Genomic DNA, 8032 nt, shown 5'->3' with positions numbered 1-8032 from the left:
GGGAATCGAGTGAAAGCCTTTTTATCAGTGGTTTGATCACGGCAGGCTTGAAACACTTGGGTACAGTTTCTGATTCCAATGAAGTACATATTTACCAGTTGTAGAAGGGTAGGTAATACAACATCAATGATCGTGTACAAAATCTTGATCAATTTCACAGGCTGTGAGTTTAGAGTCTATGCTTACATTGTGCAGATTCTCTTCACTCCTGGGCGAAAACTATTAAAACTGGTTCCAGAATATGGCGTAGACTATTCATGATCTTAGGGTCCAAGGTTTATCCTAATCTTGTCAGTCTTCTCAATCAAGAAACTGGAGAAGTTTTAGGCTATACGCAGTCTAAGTAAACTTAGTCTCGGTGTATTTCGTTACACTCCACCACTGAGTCTAACAAAACCTAGTAGAAGGTCGCGTCAGGTAACCTTTGGGAGACCAATGACGGTCCAATCAAATGCGATGCGGTTAAACAGATTTAACTAATCAGAAAACGGCTACTATTTAGGGATTGGAGGGACTTTCAAAACATTCAGGTCACCGACACAGATCTCTCCACAAACAAAAATCAGCATATAACACAGTTATTTGACCTGTAGTATATACGCTTTGTGATTTCTGTTCACATGGTTACCATTAGCTAATATTTCCGCAAATTAACATCTTTGAATATTGTCAAAAACACTATTTTCAGCGACTGTTTACTCACCGTTGTCATGGCAGTATGTACGCCGTGTGCATCACCCGGAAGCGATCGTGCGCTAAACAGCATTCGGAATCGTTCGGGTACGAACCTTTTCGAGATAAAAAGTTCATAAGGGAAGTGCAGATGTGCACTTTCGCGATTTGGTAAGTTGTGTTCTGATTGGTCAAAGGTTACCTGACGCGACCTCCTATTAGTTTTTTTAGACTCAGTGGTGGAGTGTAACGAAAAGTACTGAGGATAAGTTTACTTAGACTGAGGCTAAACGACTTTTATCATCTTTCGGTACAGCGTCCTTTGATTTTCCAAGGTGATGGTTCAGAACTGAAAATGACTTTTTAGGATTCTGAACATTTTGTTCAGTGCTTTTGTTGACAAATGCCGTTTTCGATTTCCTGATAAATACATTAATATGGTTTCTTGCTACTTTGTACGTCTGTCTGTGCACCTCAAGACGTGCAGACCTCCGGCGCCGTTATGCCACACGTCGCTGAGCCTTGGTTTTGTTAACATTCGAACCATCTCGTGTAGGGATTTGCTTACCTCCAAAGACGCATGAATGTTAAGACATCCCGAGAGCGAGTTCCAGAAGGCAGTCGGACATATATCATCAACATCACTTTGAGGATTGGTGACAATGCCAGATTTCATTTTCATGAAATCGGTCTTAAATGCTTCACATTAGCATTACTACAGATTGTACCACTGGTGCTACTTCCACAAATCACAATAATACTACTGAATGATACTGACTCAGGGCCCCGTTTCACAAAAGTCTCGTAAGGCTAAGGTCTCGTAAGTTTTCTCGTAGCATCCGTAGCTCCTGTGTTACAGTATAGCAGGTACAATGGCTACGAGAAAACGTACGAGATCTTAGGCTTACGAGAGTTTTGTGAAACGGGGCACTGGTTGATACTGACTGACTGTCTGTTTGATACTTACTACAACATGCACTACAGATGACACTGCCACATGGCATAGTATTACTACAGACTGTACTACAGTTAGTACTGCCACATGCCATAGTGTTATTACAGACTGTACTACATTTAGTACTGCTACAGGTCACAGTATTACTACAATTACCGTTGCTGATTGATACTAACTGACAGACTGACTGATACAGACTCATGTACACTGACCGATACTGAGTGATACTGTCTGACTGACGGATACAGACTGACACTGACTGATCCTGCCCTACTGATACTGTCTGACTGGTACTGCTTGACGGACACTGACTGATCCTGCGTGGTCCTGCCCGACTGATCCTGCCTGACTCTTGGTGACGAACACTGACTGACTGGTACTGATTGATTCTGCCTGACTAATACTGACTAACTAATACTGACTGATCCTTCCTGAAAGGTACTGACTGACTGACTTCTGGTGGCTGATACTGACTGATACTGACGGACTGATGGTGACTGATACTGCCTAACTGATACTGCCTGTCTGATACTGCCTGATGGACTGATGGTGACAGATACTGACTGGCACTGCCTGACTGATGTTGACTGATACTGCCTGACTGATGGTGACTGATACTGACTAGTACTGCCTGACTGATGTTGACTGATACTGCCTGACTGATGGTGACTGATACTGACTAGTACTGCCTCAGTGATACTGCCTGACTGATAGTGGCTGATACTGACTCTTAGTGCCTCACTGATACTAACTGACTGATGGTCAGATACTGACTGACTAATACCGATTGGCTAACTGACTGAAAGACTGACAGACTGACAGACTGAAAGACTGAGAGACTGAAAGACTGACTGACTGGCCTTTTTTCTTCACTTAAAGTAGGAGAATATTTGAACTTACACACGTAATTCGTAGTTTTAAATTAACATATCGTTTTTAGTGTCACCAAAAGCTGTAAATACTCACACGTGTCACTGGACTGTTTTTTTTCAAGACAATCTTCAAGGGCTGAAGGGCTGCGCATACCCCCTTGGTCGTGTATTTTTTAAAAATAAGCAATGAAACTCGGGGGAAAAGAAGTGTGCACCCCCACCCACCCCCTACTTGTCTGAATAATGTGCACACCCCCTCTTTCTCAAAAAGCTGTAACCGCCCCTGGTTATTTTCTGGCTTTGACGTTTATATGTGAACACATCATTTGAACCTCACGAATAATCCGAGCGTGGTGTTAAGGATAAAGTTTTAGAAACGTGATTTCTTCTACAGTTCAAAGTTTCGACATAAGGTACTAAATCTTAGACTTATCCTAGTTATTCTTGATCTGCGCACATTGACGACGCGTGATATATGATTTATGACTGCGCTACAACGAACTGGACTCCTCGTGCCAGGAAACGGCTGATTGTAGGTTATGGACGCGTGGTAATTTGCACGACAGTAAGGTTACAGGATGTATGTTAAATATTGTACACGCTCATTAAATAAGAAGACTGTTTTCGTCGTACATCCCAACTAATATGTAATTCCCGACAGCACTGGAAAGCGGAAATTGGGGTGGGTGTGGGGGTGTGGGGGTAGGGGTGGGGGAGTTTTAGGGTTGGTAACGATGAATCTTTGTGATGAAGCATGTTCAATGTGAATGACACCAGTGCAAATCTTACATACTCGGACCAGGTTAAACTGGAAGTCTTGCCAATCAGGACGATTGTTGTTTGGATCCCTGTATACACTTTTCAGTGCAAATCAGGGCAATTGTTGACCAAGAGTCTGGAAAGAGACAACACAATAGTACGCTTGTATTAGAACCTACACATGTTAGAACACAGCCTGACTAGACTTTGCACGACACGGCGTCATAGTTGCATCCATAAACGTTTCTATTAAACAGTATAAAACCTGTTTTGGATTTGATATAAAGCTAGAGATGATCACTCGGGAGTTTGCTTTGAGAGCAGCATTTGGCTTTGTGTGTGAGTATCAAACCCGAGTCTTCAGCGCTTAAACCAACAGGTTACCCAACTTCCCTCACTTGACTTAGTAATGTTTAGAAGGTACAATACGTCGTCTTTCAATGCATACAATCAAAGTCTAGGTTTCAGGACTTGCCTGTTCTAAGAGTAGTTTAATGAGTCTACGAAGGTCTTTTCGATAGGGTTGACAACAACCGCCACAACAACAAAAATAACAGCATCAACAACACATAAAAAAGTGTAACAACAGCATTAACAACACTAATAGCAAGAATACTAACCAAAGCCCCGACAACAATATTAACAACAATATTAGCAACAATAAAATCAAAACACCACCAACATTAACAGCATTAATAACAACAATTATAATCAAAACGGCACCACCAATATTAACGACAATATTAGCAACAGTAATAACATTAACACCACAACCAACACTACCAGCAATATTAGCAACAATACTAACCAAAACACCAACAACATAAACAGCAATATTAGCAACAATACTAACCAAAACACCAACAACATAAACAATAATATTAGCAACAATACTAACCAAAACACCACCAACAACATTAACAACAATATTAGCAACTAAAACACAACGCTAACATCAATAAAAAATAACAGCTACATTAAAAACAATCATAACAACAAAAAACATTAACACCAACAATAACGTCATAACAACAATAGCAATACAGAGCAGCGAAACACGCGTACTCATATTACGTATTACCAAACAACAAATATTTAAATATTCTATCCTAACTTCCCCAATTTTCGAATTATATATACATCGGAAGTGCGAGATGCTTAATTTGTACCTTATCTGACACTTGACACAATGCTTGGTATCCCGCTCATCACTCAATATCGTCTTTTCGTGACAAAGGTACATTAAAACTTTTGAACAAATAACGTTTTAGAGGTGAGCAAACATGTCACATGATTGGCGTGGGCTATAAAATAGGCTGTCCAAGGTACACAGGCACACCTGTGGGACACCTCACAAGACACCTCCCCAAAGGTAGCAGAATGGCCATCCGCATTATGCCGGCTTTCCTTATGATAGTATCCATGTTCCTCTTAGCGCCGAAAATGCACGTGCATGGGGGTAAGTCTATTTCCTACAGCTTTACTTTTCATTATTGACGCCTATTAGAGTGAGTGAGTTTATTTTCATGCCGTTTTCAGCAATATTCCAGCAAAGTAACGGCCTGGGGCACCAGAAATGGGCTTCACTCATGTGGGGAATCGAACCAGGGACTTTGGCGTGATGAGCGAACGCTTTAACCACAAGGCTACCCCACGGTTATGAGGACGGGTATGGGTGACTCGTGTAGGTGTGCTCTTTAGGTTGCAGGATCTGCTACCTCCAGATGCTGGCTTCCGTAACTGGTTCCAGTGTGAGGTTTCGACACATCCAAAATTGCTCGATGATGTCAAATTATGTTCCTTGCAACTGATGCAACCAGTAGCTGTCTGGGGATTCGAACCAAATTTATATACACAATGGCATATAGAAAGCGGTCAAACGAAACACATTTTTATTTGGGATAAACACTTTCTCAGGAAAGAGCAGCTGCTTGTAACTTTCTTGGGTTGAGTCCCGTGCAGTACTCGAACTCTCACCCTCAGGTACCTAATCGCCACCTTGAATGAGAAAGTGTAAATAAAAACATTTGACCACTAACTGGCATTTTGCTTGCATCGCTTTCATAGCCTAGTGGTTATAGCGTTCGTTCGACACGCCGAGGACGCGGGTTCTGTTCTCATCATGGGCACAATGTAAATCTCTTGTGCCCCTTGCCAAGATATCGCTGGAATATAGTTGAAAAGATTCCCTCACTCATTCAGACCGTCTGAGTCGTACCAGTTGACACTCATCAGAAGGGTACACAAAGTCCGCAATCTTGGGTACCACCATCTTTGCGAAGGCCGGTTGACTTTGTGTGCTGGAGTTTAGGTGCCTGACTCTGAGCGTGTGGGTTCCACGTCCGAGATGGGACTGAACTCAATAAAAGAACTAACGCATTACATTCTAAGAAGGTGTTAAACCCAAATATACTGAAAGGCACAAGAAACGTAGCCGGAGATTGTGTAGGCCTCCAGAGACTTGTTGTCGTTGATCTCTCGTTAACCAAGCTGTGGCCCTTGTTAGCCAGTCAAACCGGTAATGTCTGAATTCATGCACACAGACAATGATTTCATTACAATCTCACTTGTGTACATACAGCTGATAGCTTTAGTAAAAATAGTACATAAGGTACACGAACAATCACTTAGTGACTTAGAGACCAGAAAATAGTAAAAACATACATATGTATCAAATCATGTACACATGTAAACGCATTATGATGCTGTCATTAAGCAGTAGAACAGTATAATTAGGAATACATGTATAAAAGGTGATGTCGTTTAGATAGGATAAAATTGCAGGTTCTGGCCCTCTGTAAAACAATATTGCGGTCACTAAAAAGTACGTAAACTTTAAAATATCATTAAGGTTTGTAAGAACTCGATATATCTGGACACTTTCCCTAACAAGGTTCATCTCTATCCTCTTCGTACATTTGACATTTGAACAACGTGTGGAATTCGGGGTCAATTTCATTGCAGTTGGGGCATAGACTTGCTTCTGTTGGTTCTCATTGCGGCCTTTTTCAATCCTCAGGGGGGCGATACCATGAGGAAACTTCACCAGCGCGCTTATATGAGTTTTCGGTATCGGGGCGTGTATATATGACTCAGCGAAGAAATCTTGCATGAATTCATTCTCTGTTCTACTTTGAACAGTGAGTGAGTGAGTTTACTTTTACACCGCATTACAGCTATATGGCGGCGGTCTGTAAAAAATCGAGTCTAGAACAGACAATAAAGTGATAAACAACATAAACATCGATCTGCGTAAATGACCACTGAAATTTGGGTGAAAATGAAGTGTGCACATCCCCACTTTTTTCAAAAATCTATATTCGCCCTTGGGTGACCCCATGTGCCTGTAGGCAGCACATTTCATACCATTTGTCGAGTCGACGACTGTCTATCGGCATACCTGGGCGAAATAACTGCCATCTATAGTCTGATCCTGGTCAACTTTATCAAGGTTTGCCCGATCTTACGAGTAAACAGTCGTTATGGATATCCTGTTACGCATTCCACTGAATGTCTAGTTAGATCCACAGGGGCTTGTATTGCTGAAAAATAATACGTCCTGGGTCCAACAAGTGTACACTGATATCCATATACATATGAACAGGGATACTCTACAACAGGGATAGGTCACTCGCTTACTTTCTTTCCCATTTGTACTAACTGACGTGTGCCTCGTCATGCTCCAGCGCACACAGTGACTTTGCTCGTTCTCAGTGCAACTTCAGTTGTGTTTAACCAGGGAGACTATATAGAGTATATACGTTGTAGATTGTCCCTGGTTTAACAGAACTTCAGCCAGTTTATTGTATCAGTAGGAATTTTACAATGAATGAATTAGAGTAAGAATTAAGAGCAAGAATTATGTGAATGAATGAACGAAATAAAGAAAAAAAAATAAAAGAAAGAAGTACATACATGTATGTGAATGAATGAAAGAATAAACGATACACCACGGCCGTCCCTCCCAAAACATATGCATATTAAAGAACGCAAAAGTATCGCGAGAACGCGTGTTAACATCAGCTGTCCTTTTAAAAAATCTACTTTGAAACATTTTTGTTTACTTCAATAATTAATTCAGATATCTTATTGCATTTGGGGAATGGAATGAACATTAACAAAATGTTAACTGACACTGTCACTGTACCCTTAAAAATAAAGTGTAAAACTCACACAAAACGTTCTAAAACACCTTTCCAGTTTTGTCAAATAATAAGATCAACAAAAAAGAAAGAAGTTATGGAACTATAACCCTCAAGCATCAATGGCGAATCAGATCAGATCAGCAATATGTCATATTTTTCTCACACCTCAAATACACCCTAACATTTTGTTTTAGATTATGGAGCTATCACTATTACTTGCAAACACATTTCACCTGATAGTATATTCTCCTCATAAGAATTAAAGGTGTATGTGAAAGATGTTTTTGAAGTAATAACTAGAAACACTCAAACAGCGGCGTATAGTATTAATGGCGGAACAGAGCAGATCGGCGATATGTCACATTTTTCACACACCTCAAATACACCCTAACATTCTTTATTAGATTATGAAACTATCACAATTACTTGCAAACATATTTCACCCGATAGTAGATTCCCCTCATATGAATTAAAGGTGTATGTGAAAGATGTTTTTGAGGAAGTAACTAGGAATACTCCAACAACCGCGTATTGCATTTCAGTGGCGAAATGTCATATTTTTTACACACCTCAATTACACCCTAACAATTTTTAAGTCATGAAACTGTCACTATTACTTGCAAATACCT

The sequence above is a fragment of the Haliotis asinina genome, chromosome 1 (genome assembly GCF_037392515.1).
Source record: "Haliotis asinina isolate JCU_RB_2024 chromosome 1, JCU_Hal_asi_v2, whole genome shotgun sequence".
Taxonomy (NCBI): domain Eukaryota; kingdom Metazoa; phylum Mollusca; class Gastropoda; order Lepetellida; family Haliotidae; genus Haliotis; species Haliotis asinina.
Note: the sequence above shows the minus strand (reverse complement) of the source record.